Source organism: Emydura macquarii, unplaced genomic scaffold (genome assembly GCF_026122565.2).
Source record: "Emydura macquarii macquarii isolate MOO-44397 ecotype Brisbane River unplaced genomic scaffold, CSIRO-AGI_Emac_v2 contig_2768, whole genome shotgun sequence".
NCBI lineage: Eukaryota > Metazoa > Chordata > Testudines > Chelidae > Emydura > Emydura macquarii.
This window is the reverse complement of record NW_027132905.1, coordinates 52,657,892-52,671,817: the sequence shown is the minus strand read 5'-3', so window position 1 is coordinate 52,671,817 and position 13,926 is coordinate 52,657,892.

The window sequence follows — 13,926 nt, the reverse complement described above, 5'->3', positions numbered from 1 at the left end:
AGCTGCCCTCATTCCCAAAGAAAAGGCTTGGTGGGCAATTTCAGTGACTGGTGCATAGACAGAAAACAGAACTATTGTTGCTAGCAGCAAGGTAAAGGAAATAGGAGGGAAGCTGCCTTAGGCAAAACCAGAAGGTGTATTAGTTCCAGAATGTAACTATTGACATTGTTTCAGAATTCAGTTTCCTGCTATTGTACTTGGGTTCATTGTGGCATGGAGTACATGGGGCCCTGATGATTGTATCCTGCTATGCACAATATGTCTTCTGGAGACAGCATCGCTACTAAATTTATAACTGACCCTTTGGTTTTCAGGTGTCTTTTAAGCTATGTTAAGGCAGTCCATTGGGTAATCATACCCCAATAATTATTGGCTGAGGGAAACCCAGAGGAACCATGAGAATTTAATTTTCGGTCTTAAGTAATTTGGAAATTCCCTTCTCCATCTTATGCTGTCTGGCGGTCAAGTTCTGCTGTTTCATATGAAGGAACAATGGGAGCAGCATGTTTAGCTCTTTCCATGGTGCCATACATGTGGTTCTATTGTATTTATAATCCATCAGGATGTGGGCCAGTCTTCCCCTGTCACCGTGCTCCAGCAGCTGTGTGCAGTATTCTGGGAGTGGGCACATAGGTTACACTTCCACTGAAGTGTTTGAATAGCTTTCCTCAATCACATGTGATGCTGCCACCTCGCACACAGATTTGCAGCTATCTTGCTCATTACAGGTATAATTCTTATCCCTCATGACAGCCCTGAATTTTGCTTTCAGAGCAGGAGTTTGTCCAAAGGTCACAGCATTTATCTACAGCTTAGAGAATTTAACATGAATATAGAGGACTTCAAATATGCTACACACATTCACTATTGACTATTCTCTTTCGGTTACACAACACCTCTTTTCCATTGACTCTTGTGGTTGCTACAAAAACCAATTCCCAAATTTTAACCTTCTACAATAGGTGAGTGCCACACACCACCAGCTTGGGCAGCTTAATATAGCCTCTTTCCCCACACAAACGCTTCCCTTTGTTCCTTTATGGGATTTGAATTTAGTGCTATCAAAGCTTGTGTCTCCATTCTTCAAATCTTTATCTGGTTTTCTATTTGATCTGTCAATTAAAATTGCAGTTGTTATGCAATAACATCAGCCAGGAGGGGAACCCATGTCCCCCCAGTCGTGTGTGTGTGTGTGTGTGTGTGTGTGTGGGTGTGTGAGAGAGAGAGAGAGAGAGAGAATCAAACTTCTATGGAAGACTTGTCTCTCATCCTTACCTCTTACTATGTAGAAAATTCTAGCCTTTCTTCAGAGTAACACTAAGTGCTCATGGGGTATTATTTTTACTTATCTTTATAAATGTAAAACTGTATGTAAAAGTTGCCAAAACCGGAGAGAATTTATCACCCTATGAAACATGATCTTCTAATCTAGGGAACTTTAGATTCTGAAGTTTTCCGGAGTGAGCCGCCCCATGGAGTCAGTGTTGTTTTTTACATCCAAAGCTTTTGATCAAAGGAGAGGTTGTCTCTATCGGGCTTTCTTTATCGGCTGTCGGGAGTCAGTAATTGCATTGCCTGAGGCAAGCTGCTTTGCTGGCTTGTTTTAACATAAGAATTACTGTATCAGATCAGACCAGTGGTTTTGATTTTAAAATTGTCCGCGATAGAGAATCCACCCTAACCCTGGGTAAATTGTTCCAGTGGTTAATTACTCTCCCCATTAAAAATGTATGCCTTATTTCCAATTAATAACTTAATACAACATTAAGACACACACGCACTGCTGCAGACAGCAGGCTCTGGTCATTATGTTCTGCTGTGTTTAAATACAAATAGTTTATTTAACATAAGAACAGCCATACTGGGTCAGACTAATGGTCCAGCTAGCCCAGTATCCTGTCTTCTGACAGTGGCCAATCCCAGGTACTTCAGAGGGAATGAACAGAACTGGAAATTAGTGAATGATCCATCCCCTGTCATCCAGTCCAGCATCTGGCAGTCAGAGGCTTAGTGGCACATAGAGCATGGGGTTGCATCCCTGATCATCTTGGCTGATAGCCAATGAGGGACCTATCCTCCATTAACGTCTCTAATTCTCTTTTGAACCCGGGTATACTTTTGGCCTTCACAAAATCCCCTGGCAACGAGTTCCACGGGTTGACTGTGCAATGAGTGAAGTACTTCCTTTTGTTTGATGTAAACCTGCTGCCTGTTAATTTAATCGAGTGACCTCCTGGTTCTTGCGTTATGTGAAAGAGTAAATAACATTTCCCTATTCATGTTCATCATGCCATGCATGATTTTACAGACATATATTTGTTACTACAAGCTCTCCATGCATGACTGAAAACAACACATCTGCATTGCTGGTGTAAATCATGGGCTACAGTAATAAAGGGAGGAGCAGACATCACGTTTCTGTGGAACAGAAGTCATGGTGGGACTAAAATGAGGGTAGTTGTGACAGAATGCAGAACCCCTGGGGTATCGCCTGGAAACTGGGATACCATTGAGCCCTGTCTGACCAGTTTGGGCTCCCTCTCACACTGTGATGCTGTGACAAGCCACAAACCCGGTAGGTATTGCACTTACACAGCCCTCCCCAGGCAGGGACCACACCTAACTTAATTCAGTGAACTCTTTCCAGACACTGAAAAACCAACAATAGAGAAACTCCAGCTGGCTCCTCAGCCCAGGCCCACAGGACTATACTGTCTAATTCTGGTCAAAAAGCCCGACTAGTGAAGATTATTATCCAGTTTGTCTTTCCCTCAAAGTGGAAGTAACGTGCACCAGCTTTTGTTTTATGAACAGTTTGTCTAAACACTTCATTCAAAACCACATTGGTTAAGATAAAACATTAAACAAGTTTATTAACTACAGAAAAATACATTTTAAGTGATTATAAGTGACAAGTGTAAAGAGATTAAAAGTAGTTGCCAAATGAAATAAACATAAGATGGCAGTCTAAATTCTACACACTAACACGATTTTGAATTAGCAATGTCTCACCCTTGTTAGCTGGTACAAGCAGTTTCTTAAACACAGGCTGGGCAACCTTCCCTGCCTGGGACTCCTCTACCCCCTTTCAAAGTCCTTTTGTCTTCCAGACAACCCTTCAGATGTTCATTTGTAAGGGAATAGAGCCAAGTGATGATATCACGCTCCCCCTTTTATAGTCTGTTCCAGCTTGCTAGAACAATCAGGTTTGTGACCTGTGGGGTCATCCTCATTGGTCAGTCCAGCCCCATTGAGAACGTGCTTCCTACAGCGAAGCCTTCACTATAAACTATTCCTGTTAGTGGAATCTATTCCTGAATTGGTGAGCTATAGCCATTAATGCTGTCTGGCTACTCCAAGGTTGTGCCTGAAAGGCTGTTTGTGGGAGTTTGTGGGAGTATTCTAATATCATGCTCAGCAATGTTTCATAAGGTCACATGCAATGGTAGCACATGCAAGCCAACAAGATATTAATGATCAGCAGATCAAGACTTAAAAAAAAAAAAAAACCAACACACAAGGCATAGCATGTACAGAGCATATCATAGCATGTACAGAGCATGCATGGCATGGGTGAATATGGGATTTTAAGGGAGGGTGTTTTCAGACACAAGGTGGCAGGTGAGAGGTTTGAGGACACCTCACTTATGGCAGCGGCTCAGCCAGAAACCCCTGAGTCAACACAAAAATCACAGAACCTGTCACCATTTCACAGCCCTGAAGCAGCTGACCATGAGGCATAAGTGAAACTCATGTGGTACTGCCCTCCGCTGGCTAAACGCGTCAGCTGAATGAGTGTTGAACTGTGCATGAGCTAATGGGGCTGGAGTTCATATTGTACAGCAGGAAGGAACCTTCAGTGGAAAGGCCCACATTCTCAAAAGCTATTTTTTTTCTTGGCTGCTTAATCCTCACTTAGAATTGCCCAGGTTTTAGCAGTTTGAGCTCTTCAACAACCTTCTCTTACACTTCTTGACGTTAGGTTGCTGATACATTCTTAGCCACAACTCCCATTAACCAAGGATTTTTTTGGTTTGATAATGATAATCCTGAGCAGAGTTGAAGTCCTAATTGTAGACAATGAGAGTGGGGAGGGCAGCGTGATCCAATGGATGGAGCATGACTTGTATTAACTTTGCTGTGCCACCTGGAAAATGAAGACTGTGGTACTTACCCACCTTCTGAATACTCTGAGAGCAGTACATAATGCATATTAATCAGTGATTACTATGACCATGGATCCTCCCTTTCTAAGCACAACGAAGGGCGTTAAAGACTCGGGCTTTTGACGTGTGTAATATTTGAATGGATCTTTGCTAACCCTCTGGAAGGGCTCTTTTGCCTTCAGCAAGCTGCCTGTAAGAACAGCAGGAGACCATTTGCTCTGCGCTGCGGCTTAGCTTTCTCTTTAGCTGGCTGTGTGGAAGGGCCTGTGTTGAGGAATAGTTTCTGCGGAAGCAAGGATGGAAATCCCAACCACAGCAGCAGCTGTAGATGTGCTGGGACTGGTGGTAGGAGGACTGGGCCTTCTGTTTTTCATCCTGTGCACTGGAACAGATTGCTGGAGGGTAAGCACCAGCTCCATATTGTTTTAAATCAAGGCTTTTAAAATGAGAGCAGGATTTGTTCATACTCAGAAGTGACGGAAGTTCAGTTTCCAGCCCCTCGGGAGGGTGGGTTTTGGCAGCGGACGGATGCGCTGGTAACAGCACTCCTGGTCTTTGAAGCCTGGCAATGGCCAGGGCCTGTAGTGCTGCTGGGCCCAGCATTCGGCCTGGGGACTGGTATTTTGGCTACAGCTAGTGTGGAGCTGGGGTGTCAGGAAGGGGCTGCTCTCCCTGGCTAAGCACTGGGCATGGCAGCACTTGGATTTGAGCGTGCAGGCCGGTGTTGTGTAGCTGCGATAGAAGGCAGCACCACCCTCCCTGCAAGGGTTAGTGGTTCCTGCTGCAGGGAATGGCTCATTTCTCAACGGCTGGGTGACATAAGCTTGAAATTGAGATTTGATGTTCTTCTCTAAGAGCTGCCCCAGCTCAGCCTGCAGCTCTGGGCAGGACGCAGGAGTCACTGGGGGGGGCGGTTCTCTGGCCTGGGATATTCAGGAATTAGACATGAGGATCACCATGGTCCCTTCCTGCTAGAGCCACATTTCTTAAATTCCCATTTTCTTTGTATCAGCTCCACTTCTGGCCTTAAAAATCAGCTACGCTAGCGCTAAAATCGCTGCCTGCAGTGTCCTGGACTTCGTGCGTATTGAGCTTGGGTGAAAACTCTCCGGCTGGGGTTGCTCTCACCGTTGGGCTATAGGGTCAGTCCCATACTTGTTCTCTCTCTCTCTCTCTCTCTCTCTGTCTCTTGCAGAGAATCATTTGGGCCAGAGAGAGCGAGCACACGCATGAGAAGGACGCTGTAGGCTGGAGATGGGAGAGCGAGAATCCAGCTTTTCATTATTTATCCAGAGCAGAGCAGCTTCAATAGGAGAGGCTGAGGGAGTCTCACATCAGACTAGCCCAGAGAGCTGTGGTTTGAGCACTCAGCTGAGAGGTGGCATGGCCCTGTTCAAACCCCTTCTCCTGCTCAGATGGAGGGAGGAGTGTGTGTGTGGGGGGGGTCTCCTGCAGTCCCTGGGAGTATGCGAACCACCACGCTGACAGTTCTGAGGGAGGTCCTCTCCATCCGTCCCCAATCTGGGAGGTGCCCTCTGAAGATGCCTGCCGGATTGGCCCTGCATGCGACTCCATGGTGAACGCCTCGCTCCCCTGGTCTGTGAACAGCGTGGGGCTTCGGTGCGAGATAGTTGCCCGGCGCCCAGAGGGAGGCAGCACAGTGCGTGCTCGGGGGGGGGAAAGATCGGCACCAAGGGGACTGTTAGTGTCAAACCCTAGGCAGCACATGAATGCAGGCACCTACATGGTTCAGTGTGAGTTTTGTGCACTGGGACTTTGCTGCCTAATTCCTTTTGTGCCAGTGACTTGCCCAGGGTCCTACAAGGTGTCTGTGATAGAGCTGGCAGCTGGACACAGATCTGAGTCCCAAGGCAGGTCCTTCACCACCAGACCAGCCCTTCCTCTGAGGACTAATACTGTTGCTTAATATTTTTATCAACGATCTGGAGAAAGAGGGTGAAGAGTAAGGTGGCAACATCTGCAGATGACACAGTATTCTCTCAATTAAGCAAGACTAGAGAGGACTGTGAGGAGCTTCAGAGGGACGGAACCAGGGGCAATGAGCAGGCAGGTGAAATTCATTGCTGACAAATGCTCGGTAGTACACGTTGGGAGGAAGTGTTTTGACTGCTCAGGCAGGTTGCTTGACTAAATTACATGCAACTGCTCACGTAAAGGACCGGGATGCCATTGTGGAGAGCTCAGTGAAGTTCCATGTGCAGCAGCAGACAAAACAGCAAACGAAATGGAGCAGAGTAGAAACCAATACTGAAAATATTATGTCATTATATCCACCAATGGTGCCCAGTTATCTGGATTACTGCACTCATTTTTGGTTCCCTGTGTGCAAGAGTTTATAACAGAGGGTGAGGTTCAGAAATGGGTGACGCTTAGAGGTCTGGGGACACTTCCATAGGAGTAGAGATTTAAAAGGTTGGGTTAGAGGGGAGACCTAAAAAAGGGATAACAGAATAATGAAAGGTACAGTGGGAGCAAATCTGTTGTTCCCATTTACCCTCGCAATGCAAGAACAAGGGGACATCTAATGAAATTGAAAGGTAGCAAATTTTAAGTTGACAAAAGGAAATATTTTTCACAGTAGGCATAATTAACGGGTGGAACTCATTGCAGGGGCCACGGTATAGTGATGGCCGGATGTTAAACACAATTTGTCCTGGCCCACACTGATCATAGTCAGCATCATACCAGCTAACTTGGGCTGTTCACAATGGAGCTCAAACATGGTAACATTTTCTAGTGCAGACAAGAGGTGAAATAGTCACAAGCACTTACGAGGTTTAGGATCCTAGGACCCATTTTCAAAAGGGACTCAATTCACTTAGGAGCCCAAGTCCACCTTTCAATGAGATTTACAGTAAAAGGTATTTAGGCACCTCACATGCAGCACGGCACTTAGTGGGATTTTCAGGAGCACCAGAGCAGATTAGGTGCCTAACTCCTATTGAAACCAATGGGCAGTGGAGTGTCATGTCGCGCCTCCCACTTTTCACCCTGTGATGTCCTCGGCCCTGGCCCCAACAGAGGAAATGGATGATTCTGTTGACCAGCGAGATGCCATGACTTGGCTGGAGTTGCCCTGTTGTAAAATAAGAAGAGAGTTGTCATGACAACACTCAGCCATGATGAAAGCAATCAGCTGGGGACAGTCACACTTGTTAAACTGTTGACCTAGTTTAAGAAGCTGGAAATGTCACGGCATGTCTCTCACCTCTGGACGAAACTTTCTGAGAAAAACCAGCATTCCTGAGCTCTGTAACCTCCAGAAACTGCTCAATAGAGGGTCTCTCCAGCTGTCACCAGGATTTCACCAATATAAACTCCCACCGACTTTAATGGCCCCCCCATAGACCCCATGGCCTCTGTATGGGGACCCGCCGCATGCTTCATTGTGCCCTGGTTCAGAACAAAGCAGCGCCGACTCCGCTTATAACAGCTAGAGATGGAAATGACCTCTTTGCTTGTCCAGAGCATATCTCCAGGGTCATTGGAGGAATAAAGGCAACATGCACATGATGCTGCTGTCAGGTAGGAGGGGTTCCACTCACCGCTAAGGTGCCTCCTCCTGGGCGCTCTGAGGATTAGCTTTTTCCGGGGCTGACGGGTTGCCAACCTTGCATTTTAGTTTTCACTGACATGAAGTTCTGCAGTTGATTTTTTTTACACGGGAAAAGGAACTCCACATTAATTTGAGAAAACACCAAAACAAAGATTCTAAAGTATGCAAACCATAAGTAAAGACTCTACCCCACAGTGTCTTGGGCAGGAGTCCTTTGCCTCAGTTTTCCATCATGCAGTGTAAAAGACCAACTGACAAATGTTCTATAGGTTCACATCCACCCCTGCAGGGATGGGGGAAGTTGTTAAGCAATGCTCAACTGCTTGCCACCTCCGCCTACAGCTGTGAGACCACATTCCACCGCTTATAGCCCAATGCTTAGCCATTTCATGGGGCAGAGGGGAACCCCACTGGTACTGCGTCATCTGTAATAGCTTCCACCCCAGCATCTCCCCATAGGAGGTGTACAGTTCAGCCCTCTAGACCTGCTCATCAATGATTTCAGCTTTAGCAGTTACACCCGCCACTACATCTGATCAGCTCCATTTTTAAACACTGGAGGAAGAAATTCAAACAGTGTCTAAAATTCCATAAATAAGTGCACACATCCACATAGAAACACTTACCCCTGCCTGCTCTGAGCTCTACTAGCATCTGGCATCACTACCCCCCGCTTAACAAGTGCGTTCACTGAAGGTGATCCCCATTCACGTGGGGCACATTACGTACAGCTCTGCTGCCCTTTAGTCACACAACATTTCACGGCACCTGCATCTCAGACTAAAATGAATTTTAAACCCAAACAGTCAAAATTCATCACTTTGGCAAAGCAGATCTGTCTTCTGCTCACCTAGACAAAGCAGGCATGCCTATGCAAATACCATCTGCTCCTAAGGTATTTTCCCCTCATTCCTCCCTAGCTGGCAGGGGAGAGCTCATTCAGCCCCTGCTTACGCATGAATCCTACAATCTGTTTTCAGCACTGGTATTACAACAGGCTTCCCTCCCTCCCGCTTGTTGTCATAACATCCTGCCTGCTATTGTTATTATGACCATTGATTATTTCTTTATGTGTATTGTTGTAGCACGGAGGAGCTCCAAACACTGACCAGCCCTCACTGTGCTCGGTGCTGTACAAACACCGACCAAAAAGAGGGTCCCTGTTCCAAAGAAATGGCACTCTAATAAACTAAGCATAGAAGAGCTGCTGAGCTCCTCAGGGCAGGGTTCCGGGCGTCGCTCTATCATCTCACTTGTGGTGCTTGACACAGCCCTTCTCTCCAGAGAGCTTTACCAGCAGCAACTTGCCAGGAGCATGGGGCAGTCAGGCCCCTTCCTCCCACTGGCATGAGAGAGAAAGAGTGCCCAGCCCTTGGAGAACCTATTTCCTTTTCTTCTGCAGCAAGATGCCAAAGATCCCCACTCTTCAGTGGGTCTGAGCTCCAGGTGCCGGGGGCTGTGGAGTGAGTGTGTGTTTGACAATATGGCCAATCTCTGGACCTGCGACATCCCCATCTCGTATCTCAGTGAGCACTCCGGTGAGTAAAGGATTTGCTTCAGTGCTGTGCTACTGCATGAATCAGGCTGATTTTGTCCAGCATTTTAATTTAGAGCATAGGACTTACACAGTCCAGCAGGCAGGTGCTTTTCTCTAAGGGCCCCATCCCCACGGGATTCCCAATTTTGGGATCTGTGCAAGGCCAGCAGGCATTCTCTAGCTCTTAAGATTTTTGACTCTCTGAGGTACTACTAACCACACCCAGACCCCCATGGTAAGGTTGGACTGTAAGCTCTTTGGGACGGAGACTGTCTTTTCATGATACATGGAGACAGCACCTAGCACTATGGGCCCTGATCTCCCTAGACACTACAGTAATTTAAATAATAATTATACAGTGAATTCCTTTCTTGCCACTGACAGCAGCACAGCTCTCCTGCCGATTTCCTGCGTGCTGGTTTCTTGGTGTGGGTCTCAGCTAACCCAGCCGCATTACCCAAACTATTTCCCAATCACCGTTTAATGTTAGCTTTGGTTTTCGGGTTGTTTCTTTGGATGCCCAAGTCAGTATTGGAACCTAGTGCAGCCAATCTCTGCAAAACCATCCTAGCCTCCATTTCGTAAGGTTCGGAGGTTCATTGGTGCTGCCTGGGTAACAAGCTGCCTGGCTCTAGCACAAGGGTCTGTCCCTGAGGGTCTGTCTATACTGCCCAGGGTACCCATGGGAGGCTCCCATCTATGTGATCCAGTGCTTGCCAAGTCCCACTGCAGGCACCCCGGAGGGCTGCACATGGCCCATATCCATGTAGCCAGACCCACACCGGCACCGCAGTTACTTGAGTTTGGTGATGGGATTTCTGGGGACATGTCTTGGGGATCTTAGCATCTCACCAACCCGAGCTGATCTAGGATCTGGTTTGCAGTGTACTGTGGAGAACTTGTCTGTTCGTCTCAGGCTCCTGTGCAGAAGCACACTTCACCTGCTCAGCGCATTTAGCTGAGGCGCTTCAAGCTCTGCTCTCTCCTCGCTTCTGTCGGTTTCAGCAGGTCTCCAGTCTCCAACCCTCAGCTGTCCCTTCCGAGGGTCCGTGGCTCTCTGGTGCCAGCTTTAGCAGAGTCTGATATGACCGGCGCTTGTCACCATCAAACAAACAAGACCCGAGTCTCAGTGTGGACAGCTCAGTGAAGACCTCTGCTCCATGTACAGCAGCAGACAGGAAGCAAACAGACTAGGAGAGTGCCTAATGAATGGGCTGGAAATGATAGTCACAGTGCTACTATGTACATTGATGATCTGCCCTCCCCTGGAATGCTTGGGCAAGAGCAGTCACCCATCCCTAAAAGACATAGCAGAAACAGAGGGGTTCAGAGATGGGCAGCAAAGACAATTCCATGTAAGGAGAGACTGAAAAGATCAGGGCTATTGATCTTAGCGAGGCGGCACATAGCAGGGGGCACAGTAGACGTGTACAAAATACAGAGTGGTGCTGCACTGCGCAGCGCGCATCTCCCAGCAGGTTCATATGTTTTTTATATAGGCCTACGTGGTGGCCATGTGCCTCGTATTGGCATTTGTCTAGCGGGTGTCGCATTCGTTTGCAGGGTCTGTACTCTGTCACTCCTGTCTTTTCAGCTGCCCTGGTGATTACGCGTGCGTTGGTGATTGTGACTGGTATTCTGTGTCTCGGCGCGATGCCCTGGTTCATCGCAGGAATGAAATGCACCAAGCTGATCCGTGAGCAGGTCCATCCGAAATACAAATTCTCCCTTGCTGCTGGGACCTTGTTCCTTCTGGGAGGTAAGACCAATGCTTTTCATTTAACACAAGCACACTGATTTCTATAACTGGAGGATTAGTCGCAGGATTGAATGATATTTTAACAACTCTTGGGTGTTATAGTTAAACAGTGCCCCCTCCTCGGAGTACCTTAGCCAGGGCTCTGATGCCTTTTTAGGCCTCTTCCCAGGTCTTGTCACCGGCTTTTTGAAAAGGCTCTTCCTAGGCTTTTCCAGGTCCTTAGACTGGAGAGATCCAGCACTCCTCCTCCTTTCCTAGTGTGTGTGTCTCTCTCTGTAGACAGACCCACAACAGCCCCTGCTCCTTTCCCCAGTCGCTCCCTGCTGCTTCTATCCCCTAGCATCCTAGCTGTGACAGGTTTTAAAACTGGGAACAATATCCAGACTTCCACCCGTTGTTGGCTGAAACCAGCGCCTGGACAGTGCTGGGCCCAGAGCCTGCCTTGAAGAGTAAGCACACCCTGGTACAGGAGCAATGCTAGTTTCCCCCAAGTTTTGAAGAAATAGCCCATGTTACAGTGTATTTATTTCTGTCCAGAAATGCAAAGCATCATCCTAGTGTCTCTTGGGGTGCCAGCCTGTTTCCCAGGGGGTAATGCCTGCTTTCTTTCGCAGGGCTGGCAGGAGCAGTCGCAGTTCTCTGGTATGCAGTGGACACTGTTCAGAAGTACAGGCTAGAGGTGAGTGTTGAGCTGAAAAGAAGCGGTGAGATGTGCTTTTATAAAGATGGTCAGAAAAGAGATGTTGTTGCTCTAATTTTTCTGCTTCTCCTATCAGGCTCCTTAAGTCGAACTGTTTTTTCTAAGAAGCTCCAGCTGCCCACCAGCAGTCAGGTGGACTGTTTAGATTCATTGCTGGAGAATATGTTAAAGTGCAACTTGTCCTTGGATTGACTCTTCTCCCAGCTGATGTTGATGTTAGAGACCTCAGGGGACAGTCTGACCATCACTCTAAAAGCACTCCTTTTTAGGCTCCCTGGATCATCTTGGGGAGTATTCTTATAACCCAGTGCCTGGTTGAAGAGTGGGAGAATTGCATGATTCCATCCCAAGAGACAGGTGACAGCCCCAGGCCTGAGTCCTTGCAGGGGTGCGCTCGGAGACATCAGGAGGTGTCAGAGATTTTCATAGAGTCTAAGGCCAGAAGGGACCACTGTGCTAAGCCCGTCTGACCTGCTGTGTAACAGAGAGCTTTATGGCCAGCACCGTTGTCCCACTGAGCTCATTGTCTGCATTGCCTTTCAGGTCAGTCTTGGGATCCCCGGGGTGACCTATGAACTGGGCTATTCATACTGGATGGCTGCAGCCGGCACCATCTGCACCTGCACGACAGGGATCCTGCTTATTGTTGCCAACTGTCCCAGCACCCAGACACCAAGTAGCGGGAGGAAACGTCCATGTGTCTCCCTGCCGCCTGTCTCCCAAAGGACAGGCACCTACCTATGAGTCTTGAGCTGAGCACTTCACTCCCTGCCAGCTCCTGGAGACGCCGGCCTTTGCTTGAATACAAGACGCGGTGGCAAATGTAGATGAAATTTTGTTTTTGTCAAAATTCACTGTCCTCCCCCGGCCCCCACCCGCCATTTTTCGACCAGTTCTACTGTACAGTAATTACCCAAGAGTTGTGATAAGGCCCTTACTCCTATTGCTGAGCAGTCACGTGCACTCTGACATCAATGCACTTGTGCACGTCCCAGAGGAGTGAAGGTTTTGCACGCTGCTCCGTAGGCAAGGTCAGGGTGGCACTGCAGGAAATGCAGCCCGGACTATCAATATTCGGGCAGCGTCACAAAATATTTGCAGAAACTGGTAAGGCTGCAAGGCATGTTGGGGTAGGAGACAGTCCTGATGTCTTTGCACGGAGGCGAAGTGGGATCATTGCAGGCACTGCGCTCTGGAGAAGCAGAACTAGCCTGGTGACAGAAGGCAGTACCAGCCAGACTGGTTTCTGTCTGATGTCATTTCTCTTTACTTGGGGGGCTGCAAATGAGAGAACCTGTGTGAACTAGGTGATATCCGTGTCTCAGCAGTGAACCACTTGTCCTCAGATACAAGCAGTCAGAGCACGCTGAATAAGCAGCAGTAATTCTTCATTCCCCTTTGCTCTAGCGAGAATTAGACCTTTCTTTTCTCAGCTCATTTCAGCTCTTTTTTCATATTAATATATTACAGTTACACATTATTACAGTGGAGAAGACCTCTTATTTACAACAAGAGAGCAACAAACCGTGCTATTTAAACAAGGCTGGGGGAAGCCCTACTGACGGAGCACTTATGAGAGAGAGCAAATGACCTTTTGGTCAAAATGTGCGGAAAAAATTCACTTGCCAGTGAACCCAGGGCAAAGAAAGACTTGAGCTAGGACACATCCCAGGATAAATGTTACTGTGCCATATCGCTAGCATGCAGCATCTCGGTTAAGCAGGAATAGTACTTTGTTGGGCATAGTCTGTATTATTCTGCTTATTAGCTGCAGAAGCTCAGTAAGAATATGCCACCTTGTTGTGGGCAATAGAGCAGCTATGTGGAAATGCTCTCCCATGCAAAGTACCAATTTAATGGAAACAGCCAGCTGGGCTCCTCATGTTTATGCTACCAGCAGAATTTAATTGGGATCCAGGATAGTTTTAGGGATAGGAAGAGATTAATATTGGCCTGACTCTGCCCCCACTGACAGCACTGAGATTTTGCGCTGGGATTTTCCAAGTAGCCTCTCAAGGGAGTTAAGAGCTGAAATCCCATTGGGAACCAAACTCCCTTAGGCTCTTTCAAAAACCCCGGCATTCACCCGGTAGTGACTCTAGGGTTGCATCTGGCACTGGGGATATTGCCTGGGGGTCATACCATTGCATAATCCCATGGGTGGCTGGCTAGAGGCACGCACTCACT